The following is a 27,735-nucleotide window of genomic DNA, read 5'->3' on the forward strand; positions in this document are numbered from 1 at the left end:
AGTTTTTAAAATGCCCAGGATCTGGTAAAACATGATCCAGATGCTACGGACTGGCTTTGATACTACTTTGCACTTAACAAAATAGTAGGTTAGACCTCAACACCCTTTTTGAGGTAAGAAAATATTATTCCCATTTGAAAGCTAGGATAAATGAAACTCAGAGAAGTTAAGTGACATATCAAGAGCCCACACATTTATCTGTCTGTTAGGTCCATGCCTTTTCTATGGTGCCTCACAGGAAAAATCACAATCTCTCTTTGTTTCATTTTCTCCATCTGCAAAATAGGTATAATATTTACCCACCTTTGCAAAACCCCAAGATGTTTACAGATAGAAGTCGTTTTAAAATTATGAACACTTAAATTTGAATGACCCAGATTTTGATATTGTCATGAGTTTCTTAGTTGTTTGCAGTGTTGGTGCAGTCATACTGGTCCAAGGATCTGAGAGACGAGGTAGCTAAATACAAGTTTAGCTCAGACATTCTGCTTCCTTCCCCAGACTTGAAGAAGAGCTCTGTGTACCTTCCACCAACAGATGTTGGTGCAATAAAAGATATTACCTCACCTACCTTGTCTTTGAGTTTCTTAGCCACATTCTGAAAATGACTGGATTTGTTTTAAATGGAGCACAGCTTTGGGTGTCATTTTACAATTTAATAAATAATCTATTTAGTATCACAGGGTTTCAGTGTGATTGTCCAACATCAATGAAAATGTTCAGTTCTTTGGAACCCCAGAAGAGCAGAGTTCAATTAGTCTTATTTCATCACAGTAGAAACGTTAAGAAAATAACTAAGCTCACCATATTTACATGTCAGAATTTGAAATACTTTGACAATTCAAGCTTCATTTTATTATAGCACAAGTAGAGTCTCTTCTCTTCTAGGAACTGGATTAAAAATGAACATAGCTGATAAAATGAGGTGTAGCTCATTTTAACACTGTGTTTCAATGGTTGTGAAGTTATATGAGGACAAATATTCATTTTTGTTATCCAATGGGAGATTTAATTCCTGACAGAAGCAGAGAGTAAATGTATGCCAAAAATGAGTGGAAGTTTTGCTTTCCTTTTTAGTATTTTTATTTAAAATGCACCCACACTGATTTTCTAATTAACATAGACAGTTACAAAACTTATGGGAGGGAGAAATCACACCACTCAAGAGCTGTGCCAAACCCAACAAGGCTCTATTTGCAATACAAACTAAATAATACATGCAGGGTGCTGGAAGTAAACCAACTCCTGAACTTTTGACTGGAGGACCATATTTAATGAATCACCACCCCCCATCAGAAACCCCTAACAAGCACCAATGATCCTCCCTCGACTCCCCATAACCACTGAGCTCCCCAACACTTTTCAAAACCAGGGGGGAGGGGGGAAATTGCTTGCTCTCCAATGGGGAAGTAGAGGCCATCCTTCTCAGAATAGAGCTGAAGAAAGGTAAGGACCATCTACGTATGGCGTGTCAAGCTTTTAAGGTACAGGAAAGAAGACTGGCCAATTTCACAGCTCTGAGAACCTCCTTGGACTATATTCATGAACATTTTGCAATAAAAGTCTGAAGTCTGTTGCCTCCCACTTCCTCCTTTGTCTGTCTTGCAAATTTAGATTGTAAACTCTTCAGGCAGGAACTCTCTCGTATTACATATTTGTACAGAGCCCAATCTTTGTTAGTCCTCCAGATGCTACTATAAATCAAATAAGAAAAATAATTAATAATAAAGTCTGCATCACATCTGGACCTCACATCCATGTATAAGTTCAAGTGAACTCAAAGCAAATAGTTCACACAACTCTAAATCACGTCCACTGGTGAAATCTGAGCTTCCTCCTCCCCCCCCCCCCACTTTCTCTCACTATTACAATTTTTTCAGTGCAAAACACATTTTTAATAAAACGTAACTTACAAACACTGATATTGTTGGGCAATTATGAAGATGCACATGTACAGATCTGAGCACAGGGCCCAGGAGCCAATTCCAGTTCTGACACAGAATCCTCCTGTGGCCTTAGAAAATCCACTTTGGCCCTGACACTGGAAAGACTTAAGCATGTGCTTAACTTGGGTGACATGAGTTTATGGACATATTTAGAGCTAAGCAGGTGCACAACTCTTGGCAGGATTCGGGCTTTAATACCTGTGCCTCTGGTCCCCATGTGTAGGACGAGGATAACACCACTGACCTACTTTTAAGGATGTTCCAAGGATTGCTGTCGAGCTCCAATTCTGCAACTGATAACACACGGACAGACTGCTGTGCCCTATCAGTTGTAGGATCCGGGGCCCATACCAGCGCTAACTATTTGAAAATGCTACTACATTAAATGTTAACATGCCACAGTTGTTACATGATCGTGTGTTCCACAGCCTCCAGTACCTGGCATAATATGAGAGATGCATTCAAAATGCAAGTGCAATATGGTTGTAAATTAATATATACAAATACACACACACGCAGTTTTAGAACTCACAGCTATGCAGTGGGGGAGAGAGAGAGAGAGAGGGCTGCACTTTCTAGCTTTCTGCAGACTTTTGTCTGAACGCTCCTTTGGGGAAGAAGCAAGAAAAATTACCTGAAGGCGCAATTTTGAGCAACTGAATTAAGATTAAAGAAAAGAAAAGGAGTACTTGTGGCACCTTAGAGACTAACCAATTTAGGTGCCACAAGTACTCCTTTTCTTTTTGCGAATACAGACTAACACGGCTGTTACTCTGAAACCTAAGATTAAAGAGTGGTCTCAGCCAAGTCACAACTCTCGGTCTCCTGAAAACCCCACGAAAACTATTTGACTGATGTCATCAAATTTAAATAATTCACCTGACGTCACACTGGAGAAGCCAACCATGAACACCTCACAAATTATTATTTTGATCCGATTGTTAAGAGAGAATTACAGGAAAACCTGCACTTTCCACCGTTATTAAAGCAGTGACCCTGGCAGCACTCTTTTGTGCTGGACTTTTTATATCTTCAAGCCTATTAATCAGATGGCAGTTCAGACTGATGTGCTTCAAATAGCTGACCCCGGCTAGTGCTTTAATTACTTGTATTCAATGGTAATTAAGACTTTTCACATTCAAGTTTAATTTAAAAAAATTAAGTGTAAAATTCAGTTGTCTAATAAAGAGTTGTATTCTTTCCTGTGCTTCAGCATGGACACCAAGGATGCAGCAATTTACTATTGACAAGCACTAAAGGAGCAGGTCATTTCACAAGTATAGTGTGGACAAAGGTGAACCAGGCAACTGATGAAATCTGTGGCCAAGGCGAAATAGCAATCTCTGAGCCAAATGGTAATAAAGTTACTGAAATGAAGCAATGTAACTTCTAAAGTGAGCTGTCATAAGCAGGATACAGGCTTCAAAGTGGCTTGTCTAAAGTAATTAAAACATTGTTCCTTAAGAACCAATCAAAATGGCTAACCCCACCACTGACAGTGTTCGTAGGCTGAACCAAACAACAAAGATAATAAAGTAAAAACAAGTAAGAAAGCCACCCAGTGGCACATCTTCTATAAAATGGATGTGCATGCATCGTAAGAGCAGAACTATTTACTGAAGTTGCAGTAAGTTGTATAAAGTAAAATTTCTTTTACTATTGTTTCCTGGTTCAGCATTACCACCTTGATGAGGGTTTTATAATGTAGATGAATCAGTACAAACATAGTTATTCAAACTTCAATATCCAATATTCCTGGTTAACCAAAAAGAAAGTCATTTTCCACCCCCACCCCAGTATCTATTAATGACACTGATAATTTAATAATTGTCTAGAGGATAGGCACTAGACTAGGAGTAAGGAGATTTGAGTTCTGTTCCCAGCTCTGCTACTAACCTGCTGTGTGACCTTGCACAAGTCACTTCACCTCTCTATTTCTTTTCCCCCTAACTAACCTTTGTCTGTCTTGGCTATTTTGAGTGTAACCTCTTTGCGACATGAACAGTCTCTCACTACATGTTTTTACAGTGCCTTGCACAATGGGGCAGCTATCTCAGTTGAGACTTGTAGATGCTATTGTAATAATAAAAATTCATTCAATTATCTGAAAACCTGCTTATCCAAATTTATTCAGTGTCCCTATAATATTCTGATATAAAAATGTGCAGCTTACAAAAACATTTTAATATTTATATTTGGTGTGCAGTTTAGTGACTGAATTTTTTATTGATTTTCATAAAATTAAGAACACCTGTAACACAGCTCTTAAAACACTAACAATGGAATTATTTAAATCATTTGTCTAAAAAGGAGACACAAGGAAGTTCATCTGGTTTAAGGCCTGATCCATCAAAGCATTTAAGCACGTACTTAACTTTAAGGACATGGGTAGTCTTATTGAAGCCCTTAAAGTTAGATATGTGTTTAAATAGCTTGCTGAACTGGGGCCTTATAGAACAGCTGAGCTCAATGTTCATGGATGTTATGCAAAATATTTATTATTGGACAATTTTTTTTTAAAAAAAGAACATTTTAGTGGCTTATATTACATATAAGTTAACTATAGAAACAGGCCACCAAATATTTTAGTCTGTTAAATGCAAAAGAAGAAAAGATTTTTAAAAGTACAAAATGTTTCCATCACAAGGAATTACATCTTTGAATATAACATTATTTCCTTTATATTTAGGTGATAAAACTGTAAATCTCACTTTATACTAAATGGCCTCCCTAAACACATGCAAACACCATATGTGAATAGGACCTATGAATTATCATTTATGTGGAATGTAAGGGATTTTTTCAAATACATGCATTTAAAATCGTATTTGGATCCATTTACCCTTAGCAAAAACCAAAACACATATCCCTCAAAGTTGAATGAAGCAATATTACAAGCATTGGAAAAAAATTAGTTTTGCTATCCAGTTGTGTTTTGTATAAATTTAATCTGTATTTTCAAGTAATATCCAAACGGAGCTAAAGAAAGGACATATGAACAGTAATTAGAAACCAGTAATATATTTATACACAGAAGTAAACAGTAACTGAATTTTGAAGCTGTATTTATTTAGGCTTAAGTGGGGAAGAAACATTATTAAAAGTTAATCAAGATTTGGTTACTAAAGCCACAAACTATAATGAAATGCCACACTGAGAGACACCAATCTTCCATATTTTAACAAAATATAATTTAACAATGAAATGAACTACCCTGTAGCTCATGCATTTTAGTTTGGTGATTTTTGTTTTGTTTTTTTGAAAGCATATTAGACCATCCCCAAATTAGAAATTATTCTGAAAGCAGGGACAGAAAAGCAGAGTTAATTTTCATGCTAACCAACAATGGAAGCCTTCCACACATTTATTTTGGTGGTGATCCAACTCTTATAAATCCAACTCATGTAGAATTACATACCCTGAAAAATGGGAAACAAGTCTATCCAGAATTAAGTACTATTTCTAGGATTATATGCCATGAGTGATGGTGGGCTAATGGCCCCAGCTAGATCACATGGTTTCTATTCATCCTCTGAACAAACCTAAAAGCTAAGAAAAGAGAATGCGAACAACTGATGTCTTCCTTACTCCCATAAGTTTTTACAGTCTAAAGTCAATCCTGAGATACAATGTCAATTTTATTTTTCTTACATAAAACCATATTCACCAGTGGGACTTGAAGACACTGGCAAGAGACACAATAATAAAATTGCAAAGGGAATTTGGTATTGCACCAGTTACCACTATCAGTAAATGACTACTCGCTTCATAGACTTTCTACTTATGTGAACCACTTCCCCCTCAGGTAAAGCTAAAACGTTCACAAAATCAGCCAGAAATAAACCATAAGCAAAAAACCTCCAACAACTTGTTGTTTAATAAGGAAACATCCTAAATGAATCCCTCTTCTCCTGGAGTTTTGAAATTTAATCAAATTTATCCTTCTTGTACAGAAAAGGTTTCTAGTTTCTCTAAGATGAGAGTTCAGTTACCATAACTAATGTCTGTTACTAGCTTTAGAATTCTAATTGTGTTTAATACAATTTCATGTTTCATCAAAGTACAAAATCAATACCATTTGTCCAGCATACAGGAAAAATGGAATCTATAAACTGCTCTTATTGAGTAATTAAACACCTATTATTGTCATGAGTAGTGAAACAATGAATTTGATAGATACATTTTTGCAAGAAAATACTGCAGTGATTAATACCTCCCTACGTATTAAATAAAAATGCCTGCCTTTTGTGCGGTAGTGCTGGCAGAAGAACAGAAATGAGAGAAGTAGTTGCCTGTGCCACAATAACAGGCTAACCTTGAACTGAACTCCTTTCCTCAAGAAATTAAATGCTGTAGCAGGACTTTAAATCCCTCCACTTAGAGCTCATTTGTGTTCCATGTAACCTGCAGTTCCTGAAGAGAACTCATTATCTTCTAAAGAAGAATCTTTCATCATATCTTTACAAATGTGTATATTGTTTCTGCAAAAAGTATTTCATATCAGAAAAAGAGATAAAGAGTATTAACCGTGTAAACAAGGCAAAAAGACTTGTATTGTTAAGACACTATTTCTGCTTCCTGGGAATTCAAACACAGAGTACAGTGTTAGAGACAAGAGAGTGTGGTTAAAGAAAATGTACCTTTACAGCAAAATTGTAATCTGTTAGACTGATGCTAAAATGCCTTTCTGTTGCTATATGCCTGTACCGCACAGACTCAGCCCCTCCCCCAATGCCCCTCCTGTAGCTTTGGCTTCATATTTTTCCTTTTCACTTAGAATAATGCACTAGGAACAACTATAGAGTACAAAAGATGAATCTATGGATTTGACACTTGTAAAGGGTAACCCTATTTCACAAAGTGAGATGGGACAAAAAAGAAAGAAAAAAAGGCCACAGAAGCAATAACTGCTCACCGAATTACCATTAGATTGTAAGATTTACAAGCCAATGTACAGTAAGTGCATATCTAATGGAGTTTGTCCTCTAAAAGAATATAGAGCAGATCTTTGCAGCCTAATAACGATGCAGGTTGTTATCTATTTTTCTTTACTTATTTTATATTTGTAGAAACAAAAGACAAATCATGCACCTAAATCCAGCATTTTTATACATATTAAAACAATGTTACAAACCTATACTAAAAATAACATACTATATGAGGAAAGGCTTTTGTTTTTTAGTTTAATCAAACATATTCACATTCTTCAGAAAGAGTGAAAAAGGGGTTTAACTGTAGCCAATATTCCCTTCACAGGAATCTTGTAATAAAAGCAGATCACATATTATAAATTTAGTTAAATGATATGATCTGGTGCAATTTAATGAAAGGTCTTTTTATTTTTGTAATGCACTTGATTAGAATTTTCAATGTCTTTTTGATAAAATATTTGAGCTAAGTTTCAGATCGTATTAATCATTAGAGCCTTAATCATCCATAACACTTACATTCAGATAATAGTGACAACATGAAAAGGATTCATGAAAGGCACTATTATTCGTGATCGATAGCATTTTGTCACCACTTTGATTGTTCTTATTCATATCAGCAAAACTGATAACAATGAGTTAACTTTAGAAAATAACATGGTAGCTCAAGCAATTATTTTAAACTTCACAAGAAATCAAATAGAAGCAACTGCTGGTATTTAATACCTATGTATACATTGGTTACAGAGTTCACAAACTACGCTATATTACCTTAGAATAAATAATCACATGCTGTATCAGGTGACTATGAAGTGACTCATGCCTCTAATAAAATAACTATTTTAGGTAGAAAAGGGAATTTCTGAAATGCGTAAAATAATCCAAAGAATAGCAAGACAATCCTGCTACACGTCATTCTTCACTTGGATAAGTTTTATTTTTCTTAAACTTCAACTTTCACATTTAAGTTGTTATCCTCTGATCTAAAAATAAATTAGGACCATTTTGCCATTTTTTTCCATTATCTGAATTTTACAGGAGTAACAAGCAATGCATAAGATCAGCAATGATAGCCTTGTTCTTTCAAACCTTAGTGAATCAAGTTCACTAAAAGGTGAAGTACTGGAATTATCAGTACAAGTAGCTGTGTCATCAAAGCCTTCCGAGAGGTAGTATATGGAAATGCCTAAACAAATACTAGCATAAAAGCTGTATATAGAAGAAAGGGCACTCCCAACATTTTTCATTAGAACAATTCCAGTTTCTGTTTTATGATGTAGCATTATATTATGGGCAAAATACAAAATCCTGACTCTAAAGTACTCTAAGTGTGAATGGGTTAAAGCTACGCTACAGTGAACCAGAGAATTTCAAGAAGCTGATGAAGACCAGTTGACCACCTGATACTTTTTCAGCAGGGTGATAAAACTAAAGGATTGCTTTGATTTGCTTGAAGGATTACTTTCTATAGTTAATTGTTTAAAGTGCACAGTCTTAACAAAAAGAGAAAAAATATCAAGTAGGTTAATGCAGAGTGAGCTAATTGCAAGCTGATTAAATTGTGCAAAGCAAGAGATATTTCTAGTGTTACATACCATCACAAGGGCTAGTCTTTTCCACCCTGCTGCTGCAGCAAACAAGCTGATTTGCTAACAAAGTGGTCAGCTCGGGCATTTGCACAGCATCTCAGTAGGTCCACAGGCGGCTGCTTCCCATGCAGAGAATCTCAAGCTCCATTTTCCAATCTGATTACACGGCTCCTTATTCCAGCAGCCTTAAACCTTCATGGCAGTTTACCAACATTTTCATCACTTTTTCTTTTACAAAGCAAAAGAACTGATAAGCTCTCAGGTACCCAGGATTTCACAGTCGATGGCTGGCAGGCAGCCAGCTTCCCTCACCACACAACTGATTCGGGCCACAATGCAAAAAGCACACTGAATTTACCAGACAGCACAAAACTATTAGAATTTTGCAGTGTGTACAAGTCAGCAGCATGTTTCTGTCTTTACATATATAGACTCTTCTGTTTAGACACATCTAGGAAATGCCTAGACCTAATAACAATACTGCCAAAAGAAGCAATTCGAAACCAAATGAACACATGTTTATGAAGAAGGCACTACACTAACTAAATTGCACTGGCAATTTAGGACATGTGTTGTTAAGAGCATAATACAGAACTGAAATGAGCATCAAGATATTTTTGAACCATAGGGTAAATAAACACTTTGAACGATAAAAGAGCAAAAAGACAAAAACTAAATTTACACTGTTAACTCCAAAATATAACAGTGTAAATAGCTTATGCTGGTTTATATCTGCAACTATCAAAAAACCTGGAGGTGCACTGCAGACATACACACAACAACAGAGCGAGGTACCAATGTAAGTGCAACTCTTGTAAATCTTAAGGAATTCCCATACCCAAAACAAAAGGGAACCTTCTTTTTTCTCTCTTATTTTTATGCCAAAAAAGTATGTTTTTAAAGTTAAAATAAAACAATTACAAGTCTTTCGTTATGACAGCCAAGGCTCAGAGTTCCATTCAAACAATTGATATTCTATTTATTATTTGCATAAGCTCCCTGAAGCAGACTCTGAAAACTAATACAATGTGAAGTCAAAAGAATCTAGAATACAAATCTTTTTTCCAAGCAAAAAACAAAACATTTCTTACCCAATTATTAACTCAGATCATGACAACAGAATCCCACCCAAGTTAAATTTGAAAGATTTTTTTAAAGTGTAAAGTGCTATTTTGTATAGTGTCAGTTTTATTATAATAGACGGTGGGGCTAATAGAGAGGGAAATTATCAGTTATGGGGGGGAGGAGGATTTAAAAAGTACAACTAAGCTAGTGCGATGGCTCAGTACTCCAGATCACCAGTGCATTGACCCTCTGTATCTCTGAGTCATTAGCTGGAATCCCAGCTCTGCCTTTAGGAGTAGGGATTTGAACTCGCACACCGATGTGGTGAGATTCAGGATCTTGAGCATGCCAAACAGAAGGGTCATTCTCCTCAGTGATGAGGAGGACGGTTGCCCCCTGGGGAGGGGAAAACTAGATGAGTGACTGTCGCACGATTCAAGCAATGGACATGCTGCTGACTCAGGAATGGGCACTGACAGGCACCACTGCTTCAGTCCAAATCACTCCTAGTGCGAGTTGTTTTAGGGCACTGGTGCTGACAGGTACATGCAAAAGTCAGAAGGAAATTATATACATATACATGTATGCGTATATCTCTATATAGATACACACGTGTGTACGTTATGGGTAGATACTGAAAAAGGTAAAATTGTTTTATTTTTCTAGCATTAAATTTTCAGCTTTGGCAAAACATTCATATAGCAATATTTTTTCTATATACACAGAGAAATCATTTTACACAGACTAGGGAATGTGCATGTATCACACACATGTGCTGTAGCATGCATACATGACTGCCAACTTAAAATGCCATTCTCAAATTTATATGCAAATTCTACTTCTGCTAAAATAAAAACGTATTTCAAGTAGTTTATGATGCCAACACATTATTCCCATGAATGATTCCTAGTAAACTGTTTATGCCAACTGCCGGTTGCTTTTGTTTTGTTTTTATGATTTATTGGATGGTAAACGAACCCACTCAAACTATAGTTGTCTGTATGAATCAGTAATTTTCATGTTTCTAATTAAAATGTAAACAGTGTAATGAAGACATCAAGTTTTTAGGCAAATGTCTCATCCAATGCCACTTGGGGTATGGTAATTACTGGAGCAGATCTATGGATGCTCCTGAATCCTCTACAAGTCCAGATTAAAAGCATTACTGCTAAACCTTGCCTTTCACACCAGGGAATTGTGTGCTCTAACCTATTCCCAGTTTGCTTACGGATGCATATCGGCACTACCCTTTATAACCAGTCATTAAAAAAATGTAAGTTTACCACATAAATGAAGCAATTTGTGTTAAAAAATTAATACAGGATTTAAAATAAAACCTGCTTTCAAGTTTATGATTACACATAACCATGGAATTAGATGTTTGTCAAAAACTCATCAACAAACTGCTCCGTTAAGAAAATAAAACCAATTAAAAATCACTATATAGTTTGCATGACTGGCATTTTTATTTAAAAGGACACAATTGAGATTTTAAGACTTAGAATTAAAATGATTGTTTCTCCACAATTCTTGTTCCACAAATTGTTTTTTTTTTTAAACCTGCTATTTAGAAAAATACAAAAATTATTTTGTCCCTTGACAGAGGGTAAGTGTAAGTGACTTAGATTCCTTATCCCCTCAAATGCAAAATGTGTTTGATGTGCCACTGAAAAAATCTTTTGTCATTTTTGTTTCTGTCTCAGTGTCTGTATCTGAAATTTGTCAGAATTTATCCTAAAGCAAATGACCTCTCCTACATATACTGAAGGAATACAAGTCCTCTCCTGCTTACAATTGTTAATTGAGCCTGTCTGCTGCAACATCTCCCCCCAACCAAATAAATCAGCGTGCTTGTTTTACATATTTACTGACAAGCACTTGAATAGTCCTCTATTTTATTATAACACTGGGAAGGGGTGTATCCTTGAAGTAATACATCTTCTCTTTCTTGTTGTGCTATAAGTAGTTAAAGCTGCAATCCACAGTAATATAAAGGGGTCTAAAATGCCTGGTACAAGGAGATTTTTTTTTCCCTCATTGGACTCAGAGTCCATATTCTGACTGGTATGGCAAATTTTCATATTATTTTTACATAAATGCTAGACAAGCATGTCTGCTTTGTAAACCTAGATTGTGGAGATGAGAGTGCAGAGAGAGAGAGAGAGAGAAATTGTGTAGTAGTGTGCTATTTTACAGTCTATGTTTTATTATTAAAGTAGTATAAACAAATAAATGTGTATTCCCTGTCAGGAAAATCTGATCTTAGATTGCACCAAACCATAAAACATCTGGTCCCTAAATCATGAACTCCTTAGCACAGTAAAGTAAAATGTTATATTTAGGTGTTTGCTTGAAATGTATTCTTCCAGCAATAGCAGATTAAATTAGACAAATAGTATTCTGAAGGCTAATGCTTCATACCATAGTTGTGTTCTAAATGACAAGGGTTGCAAGCAAAAGCATCGCTTTTATTTAGCTTTGTGGAGGAAGAAAAAAAAAGAAGCGCTAAACAACATTTTATTGAAATGTGGATTAAGACAATGGGGAAATCCTAGCCTTCCCTCCAGTTCCGAGGCCACGCTAATCAGGTGTAATTTTTAATGAACACTAGTGGTTAGGTGCTCATTCAAGGTATTTCATTAGGAGGTTATTCATTTAAAATAAACATTTCAACCATATCAAGCTGTAACCTTTCTTGAAATGTAAATGAATGGTTTAAATGAGAAGATTAATAAAGAAGGGAGTTCCAATTCCAAGCATGGCATGCTATGTATTTTTAAATTTGTCTATGCCAGATGCTGTCAGTCAGAACAAAAAACTGTCCAAGCAGACAATCTGTGCGTCTGAATGTTGATCATGTTGGAAAGTAAGGGGGGGAGGGGGGGAGAGTGTGTCAAGGATTCATGGTCCTTCATCTTTGCAGTAGAGCAAACACGTCTCTCAGTATAGCGACAGACAGCTGCTTCCACTTTCTAATGTGCCCTAACTTAGATCACTGAAAGAATTGTCAGCACTCAGAGAAACACACAAAGATAACACAGCCAGCTGCCATGAAGGGGGAAACAGCACAGCTCAGAAGAAATGGGATTTGTTCCATTTGCATGATGCTGACTCCCTTGGGCCCCTTTCTTTCAAATCCAAAGCACAAAAGACAACACTTAACATATTTGCTTAAAGATGACAACCTCATGTTGATTTCATTTGGATGTAACAGTGTCAGGATTACAGATATAAGAATATATTATATCTGTAACAGAGACTGACAAATGTATCCATCAGTGAAACTGTCTGATTCATCTGCTTATACAGCCATTTTACCATCCCAAGGGTGCCATCTAAGTAGTAACTTTAGAAGACTGAAGGTCTAATTTTATTACACCACATTTCAACCTACTAAACAATATTATTTCTAAAATAGATCATTTTTATTGGAAGTCTCCCTGATGAAAAATCCAGTAGACATGGGAGAATTTATTAACTGTATGGGTCCTTTGAACTCAATATACTGCCCATTTTAAGCAACTTCCTTTATATACGGTCAAAACCTAAGATCACATAATTGAAAGTGAGTTTAACACATATAACAACAGTATCATTTTAATATTACAACGTGGTATCTATTTTAATAATACATCATAGTCCGTCACTATTTGAAGAGCCCTTGCTTGGTATTCTGAAACTGTTTACTTAGACAGCTTTAATGTACACTTGCCTCAGTGTTGTGTCAATTCTTCAATAGGAACTCTATAAATAATTATTGTTCTCCGACACATTTTGGTCATCTACACTATGTGATTTTTGCTTTAAGTATTCATTGGGCAGCCTAGAAGACATGTGAATGATTTAAAACTGAATAGACTAGCCACGAGTCATTACAATACAGTACAACTATGGAAACGGAGATCCAAACTGAAGTGTGCATGCTTCTATGATCCTCTTTTCTGTACAGTTGTATGGATTGGCTCCTTTTCAAATCACAATGAGGCGATGGCTTGACTTTGTTTCCAAATGCATTTCTTTGAATTGTTAGAGGCGTTCTTCCCGCCTTCCACCCCTCCAAATGAATGTGAATAATGAAATGCTGGCTATATGTGCTGCTTTGTCCAGAGGAACTCTAAACTGCTTGTTGCTAGCTGCTGGCACATAAGAATTGCATTGTAATTCACTAGATTGGAGTTGTTTTGTAAAATGGAGTTAACTGCTGTACGTGGAATTTCAGCACAGCAGATGGTTACCAATCATTATTTTCAATTTGTTTAGCTTCAAGTAATGTAGGGTGGGATGAGGGTTGGGGGGAGGGGTTAGCAGACTGGCTTTCAATAAACTAGTGCGAGGTAGTATAGCGCACTCACAAAAATGTCTTTCCTTCCAAACTATAGTGTAGCTAAGCAAAAACTGATTTGATAGAAAGAAAACACACATTTTAAAAGGAGCATTTACGTGTTGGTCAATCATGCCCTATTTGTGATCTAGAGTACATTTTAAATATTAGAAATGGATTGTAAAGTTTCCAAAGATAAATTGTCTCTATTCATGTCTTGCCATCATTCATGTTTAAATCACTCTTCTATAAGTGGCTCAGTTGTCCAACTGGAAATGGAAAAGGAACCATTTATGGACTAGTGCACATGAACAAAATTAAGCTGTAAATATCTGGGCAGGGCCATTATTGAAGTCTGGAAACATCTGGGCCTGAAGCCCAAGCTAAGCCCCACTCCCACCATGTTCTCGTAATTGCTTAGATGATTTATAAACTTACTGTTTCCATTAAAATAGCTTTAAGATAAATGAAAGCCACTGAATTTCTGTGTGTGCACGCATGTGTGGCGGGGGGAGGGGAGGGCAGGGGAACTTCTCACCTTTCTTTGGAAAGATGCAACATTCCTGCTTCAAAGACACCACTCACACCTTTCTAAATTCAGACCAAACGCATAATACTACAAGAGATGTGCCCATCTAGTCACAACATTTGAGTACCTGAGCATATGTTGAATTGTTTAGGGACTTAATATCTTCCTATCAAAATTCATGTTTAAGGATTTTGTTACACTTGTTGGGTTTTTTTGTTTTTTATTTAACTTCTTTTCAAAAATAATATATTTGCAGCATATTCATGAGATCCATCCGAGAGTCTACATACCTTAACTACCCTGGTTGACTCAGTGCGTATCTCCCCAGAAATGGAGTCAATACTCAGCATTGAGCAAGCAGGCTTTTGATGAGGTCATAGCACCTGAGATCAAGTGCTAGTTTTGAAAACATTCATCGAAAAGGTTTTCAGAAAAACCTGAAGACAGGAGCCTTATTTCTGGACCTGACAGCAGCATATGACACAGTTTACCACAAAGGGCTCTTAGTTAAATTGTCAAGATCATTCCCAGCATGGTTAGTCAACATAATTGACCTTCTCCTCCGCAGCAAACATTTCCAAATGCACACAGGAGACAGAATTAGCATGTGGAAAGACAAGCCAATGGTCTACTCCAAGGCTCAGTCCTGGCACTGACTCTTTTCAACCTGTATGAACTTAAGCTCACCCAGTCCATAAGTTCACATATACAGATGACATTTAATTAGGCATCCAAGCATGATCATTCCCAGAACCTGAAGTCTCCCTTAAGGCTGACTTGATTAAGATGGCCAAATATTGTAGTTGGTTGCATTTACAATCAAGTGTGACCAAGACAATTTCAAGTGTGTGCCGTCTTTACAACACAAGAGCAGACCAAGAACAGAATGTATTTCTCAATGGATATCACTTGAAACATGAATCCCACCCAGTCTACCTTAGAGTAACCGTAGATAGATCTTTCACATATCTTAGCCACAATTTTCCTCAGGTGGTTAAGGCCACAGCCCAATGTCACACATCACTGACAACTGACCTCTGACCAGATTTGATGGTGGTCTGAGGGCTCTGCACTTTGCTGATGAGGCTGCCACAGATTGGCTTGGCAAGCTCTACATCTGATAAGAAGACCCTTGTGCCACATGACTAAAGCCAAGATCAGCAGAGGCGCTTAGGCTTGACTCTTCCCACCCCTTTATTATGAAAGGGAAGGAACAATAGATAGGGTATTCGCCACAAGAACTTCTTCCATTCTGGAACTTGCTCAGCCCAAACTTGTCAAGTTTCAGGGCATATTGTAAAAGTCATCTATTTTAGTAGGGCTGCTGAGAAAGGCTGAGGGTGCTGGTTTTCAGGTGGAGCAGGATAGGCATATGCTGTCATGGTCTCTATCATATATTGGCTGCTAGGCTACATTTTATTTCTTCTTTACTAGATCGTGTTGCTGGGTGATATTCTGTGACTGTAAAGAAAACTATTTTCAGAGCACAAGATCTTCACTATAAAAAGACGTTTTTTATTTTCTACATCTATTTTAAATAAATACCCTACCTGCACTTCCAGCACTCTCCCACCACCGATACTACCTCTTCATATAGTATCCAAAAAAGCCATATGGCTTAGATATGGAAATGGGTTAAAAATGCAGTTCTCCAAGTGCTACACTTTTTCATGTTGTTGAAGTTTCTATGTCATGCAGCCTATTGCACAGCCCCAACATGCAATTCTCCACTAAAAACCATGCTGGGTTTCTAAGGTAAAAGTGACACACACTAGTCATTTCTTAGGGGAAAAAGCATCAGATGAATCATGCTCCTGCGCCACCATTATTTCTCCAATAAGTTAGCTATGCTTTGTCCATGGATCGTTAAGATGTAAAAATATGAACCAGCTCTTTCCGGGATTGTGCTCTGTCTTAATAAACGGCTTCTGCTTTCTCATGCAGCTAGTGTTATCCTTACACTGTTGATCATCCATTCACATTATGCAGCAAGGAGAATGAACACTTTGCATATATGACTGTATCAAACTAGGAATTCGCTAGTGAATCCTGCATGTTGTCAATTGTTGACTCTCAAAGCTATCTGTCTGACAGACCTTGGTTCAGCTTCACCTATGAAGACTGCATTTGAATTTTTTTTTAAATAGTGCTTTTCAAAAAGAGAGAAAGAACTGGTTGACAAAGGATTAAACGTAGGTCTCTTGACTATAGTCTAGGTGACCTACAAAATGAACCAAAGCACTCCCCTAAGCTTTTACTTCCATTCTTAGATTCTCCCTCATTCTTTATTATGCTGTCTAGAACTATGTTGTGCTTCCTTATTGTTGAGATTATCTATCCAGCTTGAAATGTAAAGCTGTAAAGATGTGACGTATTCATGCAATTAACTAAGCAAAATTTGTCTATAGTAACACACTTATCTGAGTGATAACCTGGAGGGCCTAGGTTCAATCATCAACAACTGTAGATATTTTTCTCTTACACAAAGTGTACATGCTCAAACTGAATTTCAATATGAATGGCCAAGATAACATCTAGAAGTGTTTCAGTACTAAAGTGCTGCAATTGGGGGGTGGAGGGGAGGAGAAACAACAACAACTAGTAAAGCCTTCAGTAAAAGGTTATTGGCTTGGTTGGTGACATTGTGTATGGAAGGATCAAAAATGGACTTTTTTGGGTGGGAAAGGAAAATGGTTATTTCATGATGCCAGAGCCAAGAATCTTTTGTCTTTTTTTGTGGGTGTGTGTGGATTTTTTTGTTTGTTTGCTGACATCTCCAGGTTTGAAGGAAAACCTGAAATTGAAATATTGGGCCTGAGTATCCTCTCTCCGACACTAGTTTTGTGGCCGTGTAACTCCACTGATTTCAGCGGAGCTACACCACAATAACACTGGTGCATTGGAGTGGAGAATCATGGTCCCCAACTAATTATCATTTGAACATTTGATCAATTCTGATTTCCTTTAAATTCTATAACATCACTTGCTAGAACACTAATGACAGATACTAGAAAGAAAACAGGGCATTCACAGAGACCAAATGGATAAAGCAACTGAACTTAGGACACAGGAGAGCTCCTGAGTTTAACCCCAGATGAACTCTTTATTACCTAGATTTTAGTACAAAATAAGTTAATAAGTTTCAAATACCAAAGGGTTGATTCATGGGGTGTATATATATGGACAGTTTCATTGGGTTAAGAGACATCCATTAATTGTTAAGTCAGTGAAGTGATTACACCTATTGCTCATTCACCACATTTGATTTGATTCTTTGACCTTATAGAGGTTATCACTTAAAATAAATACATACATACATACATACATACAATTACCATGACAGGATATTTGACTCCATTATGCTATTTCTTATTTTAAGTAAAAATAAGTAATGGTACGTATTTCCCTTTAGGAACTGTTACCACTACACATCCATTTCTTCTTAGATTACTGTCATGTTATAAAAAAGCACACGAATCTTATACTTAAAACAAAAGTTTTAACTTTCTAAAGCATTTTGCAGTATGCAGATCTGTATTCACTCTTGAAGGCTAGACAGAGTGAGGCTGCTGGAGCATTAGAATGCCCTCTAGAGGCTGGATGTCTGGCTAATTAACCTTTTCGGTATTTTTCAAAATGCAGAGGCAGCTGTATGCATTGTTCATAGGTTCAATGAGCACTCTTCTTTAAGACATATATTCTCAGACATCTTAAATATTAATACTGCAAACAAAACCTATACAGGGTTCCTGTCTACTATAAACATGAATAGCACAGGAAGGCATAAATTAAAAATCCATTATTTAATCAGATCATAGGTGCTTGGGCATAGTGCCTAAAATGGACAGATCATCTGGATTTCAAATGAACCTGCCACAGATGTATTTTTTTTAAAAAAATAAGAGATTTATTCCTATCTACTGAACAGTGACTCAGTTAAGATTCTGATTATAATATATTTAAAGTACCCCATATAATATATTTAAAGTTCCCCACAAAAATTATTGCTATCCCCACATACAGTTCTATATAACTGTGTGTGTAGATTCCCAAGAGGCAAAAATATTTCAAAGGTCTTAGAGGCCAAATTCTGCTCCAGTATTCACATAAAGATGTTTTATGGAGTTATTCTGTTCTTACACCAGTTGAGGATATAGCCCATGAAGTTCTTAATAACTTAACCCCACCTGCATCTGGTGAGCAGAACTCACGACATAGATACTATAGATTGATGGATTGATTTGTTTTCTTAAATGGTACATTATTTTTATTTTTATCATCTTATTTTTGACAGCAAGTGGATCCTATTCAGCTTCTCATGAAATAAAACTTGTTTGCCTGAAATTCTGCATGTAACCATCCACAACAACACCTGAAAAACCTATAACAGCAAATTATACTACAACATAAAAGAAATGTTTCCTGACAGCAGTCATCCTAAGCAAATGTGCATATACAGTGTTTGATTTCTTCCAGCAATTTTCTATTAGGTAATGAATACATTAATGGCTATCCAGTTATCGTGTTATAGTCTTCTGCATTAACACAAAAACACACTAGTTTGATATTCACTGTTTTTAAAAAACAAAAACAAAAAAAACTAGTACCATATAAATGCAAAAGAAAGAAAATAGTTATTTTCACCTCTAAAGGGATAGTTAAATGATAAATTAACATCATTAATGAAAACTTTACAATACTACCATACTTGATTTGCCTGTGGAAATCACCATTATACGACAAAGCGTATAATCTGTTCTGATTGGTGAGGGAGAAGGTGGGAAGAAATCAGTCATTAACTACTACTAAATGAACAGTTTTCCAGTGCAGTTTTCTTCTAATTAAATCTAAGTGTGGAGCACAGTCACTGAGATGTGCTATAATAATTTGTTTGGGCTGTATTTTTCTCCCTTTGTTTTTCCCTCTCATGCTCTTTTTTGTTTTATTTCTTTCCTGCTTAGCAGAATACCTTGTACCTTTTGTAAAGTGAGCAGGAAAAAAAGAGTTTCTTGCAAATTCCATGCAAAGGCATGTATCAGTGGCCATCCCGCTTGACCCTCTTCAGAAATGTAGCTTACCAACTTCTTAATTCTTTATATTGACAGGTACCAGCTCAAAACCTCAGTATTGTATCCCAATCTCTGTTCCAAAAATCCAATCTTACTGATGATAGCTATCTTATTGTTAATAACTGAACTAAGTCAATGGTGCGGAACAATATCCAGTGGTTCTGTATTCCAGTAGTAAGTAGTTGCAGAGAAAACTAAAATTAGTCATAAGGTCTTTGCAATTTAGCTCCCAGCTACTCATAATAAAGTTACCCTATCATGAATGCAACCACTTACTGATATTCAGAAAGCTTAGCACCCAATGAGGATGTTTTTAAGTAGTTGTCAGTTTCTAATCAGTTTATGATCTTACAACAACAACAAAAAAACTCATCTTAGTTAGAGATGGAAATGATTTATTAGATCATGGAGTCTATCCCCTGTCATTACAGCATATAGTTTACCTGGTAGAAGATATAACCGATATTAAATAGAACTGATTTAAAAATTTTATTAAAGCTAATGTTTAAAATCAAATTTACACAAGTTAAGAGGGTAGGTACTGTACATCTGGGATCAAGTTTGAGTTATGAGAAGTTACAAGTATCTGTTACAAGGTTCACAGGATACATACATAGCACCTAACCAACATAGAACCCAGATTGGGGTGTGGGAATTTTTAAACCATCAGTGAATAAGTGATCTTGGGTATGCCCCACCATAGAATGTATTTAGAGTCCAAGTCAGTGTTGTTCTAGTGAATAGGTACATGGGTGAGGTGCGTCTCTTGGTTCATCAGGGGAGGAAGTGAATTATTTTCCCTGACCAGTGGTCTTGTTTATTCATCCTACTACTGACGGTGTACCCCGATGTGCTCTGTTTAGATGTCTCTGGACCACCTGATAGTGTCGGACACCATGAGCTGTCTCGTGAGCCGGGCGTAGCGCCAACCGACTCCACACGCTCTCAGCACCAGCTCGTTGTGGGGGTCCTACGGGCCCCAGGCTCCCATGACCAGGGCGTGAATCTGGACCTCGTAGCCCTGGGCTCTCAGGGCGTCGGCCAGCGGGGTGTATTTCAGCACCTTCTGAGCTCGGGCCTCGTGGAAGGCCAGGGACCTGTTTTCGAAAGGCATCGTGATATCCACCATGAGGATCTTCTGTTCCTCGTCAGTCACAACAATGTCGGGTCGCAGTTGGCTGCCCATTCCAGGGATGGCAGAGTCAACGGTGATCTTCCCCAGGGACAGCGGGATGGCTTTCACCAACTGGTTCTGGATGGCGTTGTGGCAGTGCCGCCAGGCTCCAGAGTGGTGCTTACAACCACACAGGATGTGGGGCAGGGTCTTGTTGGGATAGCCACACTTCCTGCAGTGCTTGTCCCGGTTTCCACGGCAGACGACTCCATTGAGGGGAATGCAGTTGAGCCAGGCTCGGTGGATGAACCGCCAGTCAGCGAACCTGGTGAAGCTTGCTGGTCATCCCACTTGCTGGTCACCTCAAACACCTTGCCCTGGTCCAGTTTCCGCTTGAGGTTCTCGGCATAGTGGCAGTGGATGGCATCTTTCAGGGTCCTTTCCAGCATCGTTCTGGCAGTCGGGGTGTTGATGGTGTGGTACAAGGACTTTATGCGCGGCACCAGCATTCCCAGCTCCCAGCGGCAACTGATCCTCTTTCCTAGGCGTCTCGAGGCATTGCGGGTATGGGACCAGAGAGAGGACAGGTCTCCCTGAACTGAGCTTCCAGGGAGCTGCTGAGGTAAGTGATACTACGCTGGATCTTAGTCAAAAGACAGAGTTACATAAACGTCGGAAGTGATGTCTATGAGACTCCACAGAATGTACTGGCCTTTAGATGCACAGCATACTCTTCCTGCATTTATTATATTTCAAATATAAAAGGCTTTCACAATGGGTGAGGGCAAGCAGAGAAAGTAACAGAATTGCTTTGAAAGAAGTGGAGAACTCCCATCTTGCAAAGATTGCTCTACAATAGCCAGGCTTAAATAATGGTATTGCAAATTGAGGCCCAGGGGAATTGGAGACATATAAGCAAGCTTTGTCATTCACACCCCAAAGGGTTTTGGGGTGTTTTGTTTTAATTTAAAATGTCTGTAAATCTAGATCATGGGTTGAACTATTTTGTTCCCTTTCTTGCGCCACTCAAGCTGATCCACTGCTCATGCCAAAAACAAGTTCATTTTTAACTCGAGAGCAAAGTGACAACTAGTTAAAATGCCCATTAGCCTTGTTAAAAAGAAAAAAGAGTGCTGCTCACCCTTGTTTGCTACTTTTCCCTACTCAACCCCTTCAGTATTGTAAAAAAATAAATAATAAAAACTAAAAAACCACAATACTAGGTTTAAAAGAAAAGGAAAAAGGATGGCATGAAGTCACTTGAGGAGATCCAACCTTTTCAGTTTCAGAGTAGCAGCCGTGTTAGTCTGTATTCGCAAAAAGAAAAGGAGGACTTGTGGCATCTTAGAGACTAACCAATTTATTTAAGCATAAGCAATGAAGTGAGCTGTAGCTCACAAACGCTTATGCTCAAATAAATTGATTAGTCTCTAAGGTGCCACAAGTCCTCCTTTTCTTTTTGCAAACCTTTTCAGTGTAACAGCATAGCTAATTATGTGGTTGCCATTTAAAAAATATTTTCAGTATCACTAGACATTATCTGTACGTACAGCATCCGCATGGAATAATGAAGGAATCACTTATTAAAGTCTTTAAAATGTGGGGAGGGATGTGGATTTAAATACGCAGAAACGCACACACCATTGTGTAATTGCCTGTAAAGAGCTTGGAAACAGCTCACCTCTTCCAGATGTATGTCAAGAGCCTAGGTTTACTTTCTCATAGCTACAAGGTTTCAATACAGAAACCAATTCACTCTAACCTAACTCACTTCTGATTATCATTCGAAACTCATTATTTTAAGCCATTTATCTTTGTAGTAGTTATGTACCATTAAGGAGCACAATGCCCATAATTGTTTAAAAGGGAAGAAGTAAAACCAGGAAAAGTTTCTGCAATTAGAACAACATCATCTTTTGAATGTTTTGCTAACTAGCTGCAGTGTTTAGGTTTATAAACCAAAGCACACTTCCTGAATTACAGTCAGCTTTAAACACTCACTGCAAGTTCATCTAACAACAAGGGCATCTGAGTTCTGCTTTTTAGCTCTGCTTTTTACATCCCAAAAACTAGGAGTCAGATTCTCCTCTGAGTTCCACTGAGAAAACCCCACTTGTGGCATGTCAAGACAGGCATATCTTATCAATCAAAAGTGTAAATAAAGCCAAAAACTTTTCATGTTCTGATTTTGGAATGCTCTACTTGAGCCATCCAAAGCCTAGTTTCCAAGGGCATTGCAAATTGCCAATTCCAAATGAAATCAATGGAAGCTGAAGGAACTCAGCATGTCTGATAAACAGGCATCCAAAATCAGAGGCCCAAATTGCACTTCCTAAATTAACATGAGTCAACATCCCATGAAACTCGGAGGACTCCATGTTTGGTGAGGGAGAGGGAAGACTCAAACTGTACCTAATCAAAACCAAGACAGGAGGGTGCACTACAGATAAGACCATTTTTAACCAGAGTTAACCATAGCAATAGTTTTACTATTACTAATTTAAGGAGCGGATGTGCCTTTCAGAAATATATATTCTGCTAATTACTTGTACGAATGACTCAGTTGACACTATTTTCCCTTTACTTAAGTCCGGTTTTGAAAATTACCATTATTCTATACGATATAAATGAAGTTGTACAGTAAGCGGAAGATATATCAAACTACAACCCCTTCAACTTGAGTTAATAGTTCAAACCATATAAGCCTACATTAATAAGGTTACAGTTGCTAAAAAATCTTCTGCATAAATATATATTTGTGCACAATTTGCATTAGATATATTTTATCTAGATCATCTAAATCAAAGGTTTATCAATTCAGCTTGCTATACAATCCCAATTTTAAAAAAGACACTGTATACTAAAATTTGCCTGTGAGATGGCAATGTTGACAGATTTCTTATCAAAATACATACCAAAAGCCAAATCTGAAAGGTGCTGAGTATCTACAACTAAAGTCAGTGGGATTTGCAGAGGCTCAGCATTTTGAAGGTTTTATACAAACAACAATGCCATATGCGTTAATCTGAAAATGGGCTGAAAAATCTCAACACCAGCATTATGGTACAGTACTGGCCCAGTTAGCATTACTGCTGAAGTTGTGAAAATGAAGGCTGAAAAAATCTTGTACATTTTACACCTATGACAAATCACTGTGTGGCATAGTGTTGTGAAGTGTTAAAAAAGCAGTGCTGTTAACATGACAAAAATCAAGAATGACAAGATATTGTTACATCAACAGTTTCCAAAATATATTTATGCTTTCCTTTATTAAAACACTTAATTAATTAAGATTTATCAACAACCCTCTATATAGATTTAAAGAATTACTTAGCTGATAATCTGTATCAGAATACCTATAGAGTTTTTACATTAGTTTCAACTGTGTGAGTATATATATGTATATTTTCTTCAGTGCTGCATTAACAGTGATAAATACACAAAAGCAGATTTTATAAAATTATAGAAAGAAGAATCATTGTTTAATTTATTTTCAACTGCATAGTAGTAACTGGTTTATAAACTGCTCCCATATTCATTCAAAGTATTTGTCTTGCAAGTTCAAAACTTTAGTGATTTTCTGATTCAATTGCTGAGAAACACAGTTCACTCATTGTCAAAAAATTTCTCATGTTTACAGAAATGTTAATCTGATTCTGCATTTGTGAAGGACACAGTGCATTCATTTAATTTTGAACCTATTTCATACTCAATTATGTACATAAGGCAATCACGTAAATTAAAAATTCCTGCGCAAACTCTACATACATCTTTAAATAATCACGAAAACATAATATTGTTTGTTAACTAATTTCATAGAAAGTACTAGACCTGATCCATATATTTATTTACCTTCTAGAGATACACATAAGATCCCAACTGTGCTGATTTATACAGCAACATTACACTATTTCTTTTTAGGTTTCCAAATATGTGACTCATCAATGGAAATATAATTTTATTAATAATTAGGCCAATAAAGCCAGACTTTATTTTTACAATTCTGAATACAGTATGAGGTCCACAAAAGGCCAACAACAAGGGATTCAAAATAGGATCAATTCTTTTCCTTTTCAGAAACAATCTTGTAAGTTTCTAAGTACTGGAGGACATAAAAGAATAGTTACTTCTATGAGCTCTTTTGATATGTCCCTTCATGGTGGAGCCATCCATGAGTGATGGGAGAGAGCTCTTTTGAAAATAAATGGTGCACCTTCAAGGTGTGTTCAGAAACATTCTTGCTGGACCTTCCAGTGTGTCTCAGTTTTGACTTGAAAAGGATACAGTACTTTATTTTTAAATCTGTTTCAGGTATCACAATGTGATACCTTATATCAGTCAATACCTGCAAACCTTGTTCTCCCAGCCTAGACTAAATGTTGCTTTCTACATGTCAACACAGGAGGCTGAAATAATTAGGTTGGCGAGGAGGGGATGGGGCAATTTAGAATGGGTGGTGACAGTAGCCTAACAAAATAAAGTTCACACTTTTAATATGACATACTGAAGGGTTAACGTTACTGCATATAAAGGTGACTTTTCCTCCATAAGCATAGCTGTCACACACATTTATATAGTAGTACTATCAGTTCACAACAGTCAAAATGTTAATACAGCTACTATTGTAAGAGACGGATTATATTTGTGTATAACCCTCTTCTTCCCTCACACCGTCTGTTGTCACACAGCAATATAAAACAATTGTTGGAAACCCCCTCCCGCCCCGATCTATAAACCGAAATACAGTTTATGTTAAAATAAGCTGTACTGTGCACAAATGTCAATGTAGAAACAAACAGCTCTTTTAACTTAATTAAGCATTAAAACTAATTGCATAAACCCTTCAGTCATTCATTAATGATACCCATTTGCTTGCATTCTGGGATACAGGAGACAAGTTAAGATAAACTTGCTGAGAAGGGAAATGATGAAGTCATTTACAACATCTTAAAAAGGGGGGGGGGGCACAACAATTCATCTAACACTCCAAAATATATCAGGAAGAAGCAACTTTAGGTGACAGTTTGCAGTTATTGCTGGGAATACTCACACAATCTACCCCCAACTCTCCCCCCATAAATATATATTTTTAACTTCCACTAGAATTAGTAGGAGTTACAAATGTGTATCAAATTTATTCCTAAGTATTTATCAAACAGATGATACAAAAAAAGTTTAAATACAATGTAAGAAACAACAATCTTAGATTACCAAATTCCATGTTCTCACTGTTAGAGTATGAAAGCAAACAACATGCACATTACTGAAACCCATCTGTCACCAAACTATAACTAGGTTGCATGTGCATACGTTCCAAAATATTGCACAAAAATTGTTGGATGTCATGGAGGTGTATGCCACCATTCATTGTGAGGTACGGTATGTATATAAGGTGAGCTGGGGAACAAGCATATGAAACCTAAATAAACCACTCGTTTTAAAAAACAGACCATAAGAGGATTGATTATATGTTCAAAATAGAATATGAAAAGGTTACAAAAATAGCAACACTAATTACAAGTGGGGCAAACGAACCTCCATGGCCAAAAATTTATTGCTATACTGAAATAATCTGGTTAATATCTATTTCACTGTAACAATTTGGTATTGTAATAAATTAGATTCAGACAGTACTAGTATTTGCTGTACTGTATCTTAAAGCACATAAAAACTGTATTCACATTCACAGAATTTAATAAATTTAGTAAGAAATTGCTACTTCAATAATGTATTAATATGAACTTTTGGATTATGTACTTAAAACACGTTATTTTTAAAAATAAGATACATATGCAATTGGTATGACACTAATTTCTATATATATTATTTTTAAATATAGCTGAGAGGGAGAGGATTTTTTTCCCCTGTATGTAAAGCATTTTAAATTGAAATATCATTAAGTTTTATTCCTGTGTTTAAACAAAAGGGAAAAAACTATTTTGGGCTTCCTATTATACAAACAAGGCATAGTAAGAAATGTTATGGATCTGATTACAAATTGTTTAGTGTTGTTGAAGTAGATTGACAGGTATAGTTAATAGTACCTTATGAATAAATGTGTATATTGTCATTTTCATATTATCTGTGCCAAATAAATCATAGCAACATAATTCTGTACAAAAAACAGAAAAATTCAAATTCTCATCACTATAGCCCGACTGCAAGTAATGTTAATCCAGGGTGCTTTCTTCAGATTACAGAGTATTACTTTCTGATACTCCTCATATCCTAAAACTGGAAATTTTAAATGTAATTTCCATCCCAACTTCTGGAGTCTGTGCTATTCCAAATCACCCATCTATATCTCCTTTCAGTGTTATCCTCAATGGTCAAAAAGTTGGTCTTCCTAACATCAACCAGTATTTACAGATCATAGAGTTAAGGCATCATACTAGTTTGTAGGTTACTGCAAATATAGATCTTCCTCTAAGAAACACAGTATACATACTCTCTTTAATGTACAGATCGTGCAAGGTGCTGAGCACTTCTTTTAAGAGGCTGAGAGACCTAAACCTACTTTGGCCTCTCAGCGGTTTTAGGGCACCTTGAAGGATCAGACTTTGTATTTGTAGAATTTAGAAATGTAGCATATTGCAGCTGGATTTTTTTCTGTTCTTCTGTTTTAGCCACTATCCTTTAAGGATACAGATTAAAGTGAGGAAGATGTTTGTGATGTTTTGGGATTTAGAGAGAGAATGTGCAAAAATGAATGCTTGCAAGAATTTGGAAGCAACAGATATTTTTGTGCTTATATTTCTCATTCACACAACCTTAAAATAGGGTAAAAGGTCAGATGCCATGTAGAAATGGAATCAAATACTCCAGTTATGATTTTCAACTTGAAAGACATTCCTTCACCTAGCTCTATTTATTGGGACTTTTTATTTTTTACTTAGAGAAAATTCCAACCTTATTCCCATCCTAAATTCCCCAAAGTGATCTTACCCCATAAGGAAGATAATGTTTCACTTAAAGGATACCATCTCTAGCAGCAAGAGAGTTTAATACTCTGAAACAATATCAGGGATATGCAATCTTGAATTTACAGCTCTTAAAGTTACCTTTATAGCTATACTATTCATTTTGGATCAGATGCTTATCTAAAATTCCATATATTTTAATATAACAGATTTCGAAAGGAGTTTCCAATAGGTCAAAAATGGTATTTTTATTT

The 27,735-nt window shown here is 36.6% G+C and overlaps 1 protein-coding gene across 3 annotated transcripts in view; it reads right to left on the reverse strand.

The window, feature by feature from the left end:
• Window positions 1-27,735, reverse strand: part of FIGN (fidgetin, microtubule severing factor) — a 117,984-nt gene that overhangs the window by 84,684 nt on the left and 5,565 nt on the right. The window contains exon 3 of one of the 3 annotated variants that reach the window (XR_012154277.1): window positions 1,076-1,694. The exons of the other annotated variants lie outside the window; for them this stretch is intronic. The gene's annotated coding sequence lies outside the window, so the exon portion shown is untranslated. Of the gene's footprint in view, window positions 1-1,075; window positions 1,695-27,735 lie in introns of those variants that run through there. 3 annotated transcript variants of the gene reach the window in all.

Source organism: Lepidochelys kempii, chromosome 11, assembly GCF_965140265.1.
Source record: "Lepidochelys kempii isolate rLepKem1 chromosome 11, rLepKem1.hap2, whole genome shotgun sequence".
Lineage (NCBI taxonomy): Eukaryota > Metazoa > Chordata > Testudines > Cheloniidae > Lepidochelys > Lepidochelys kempii.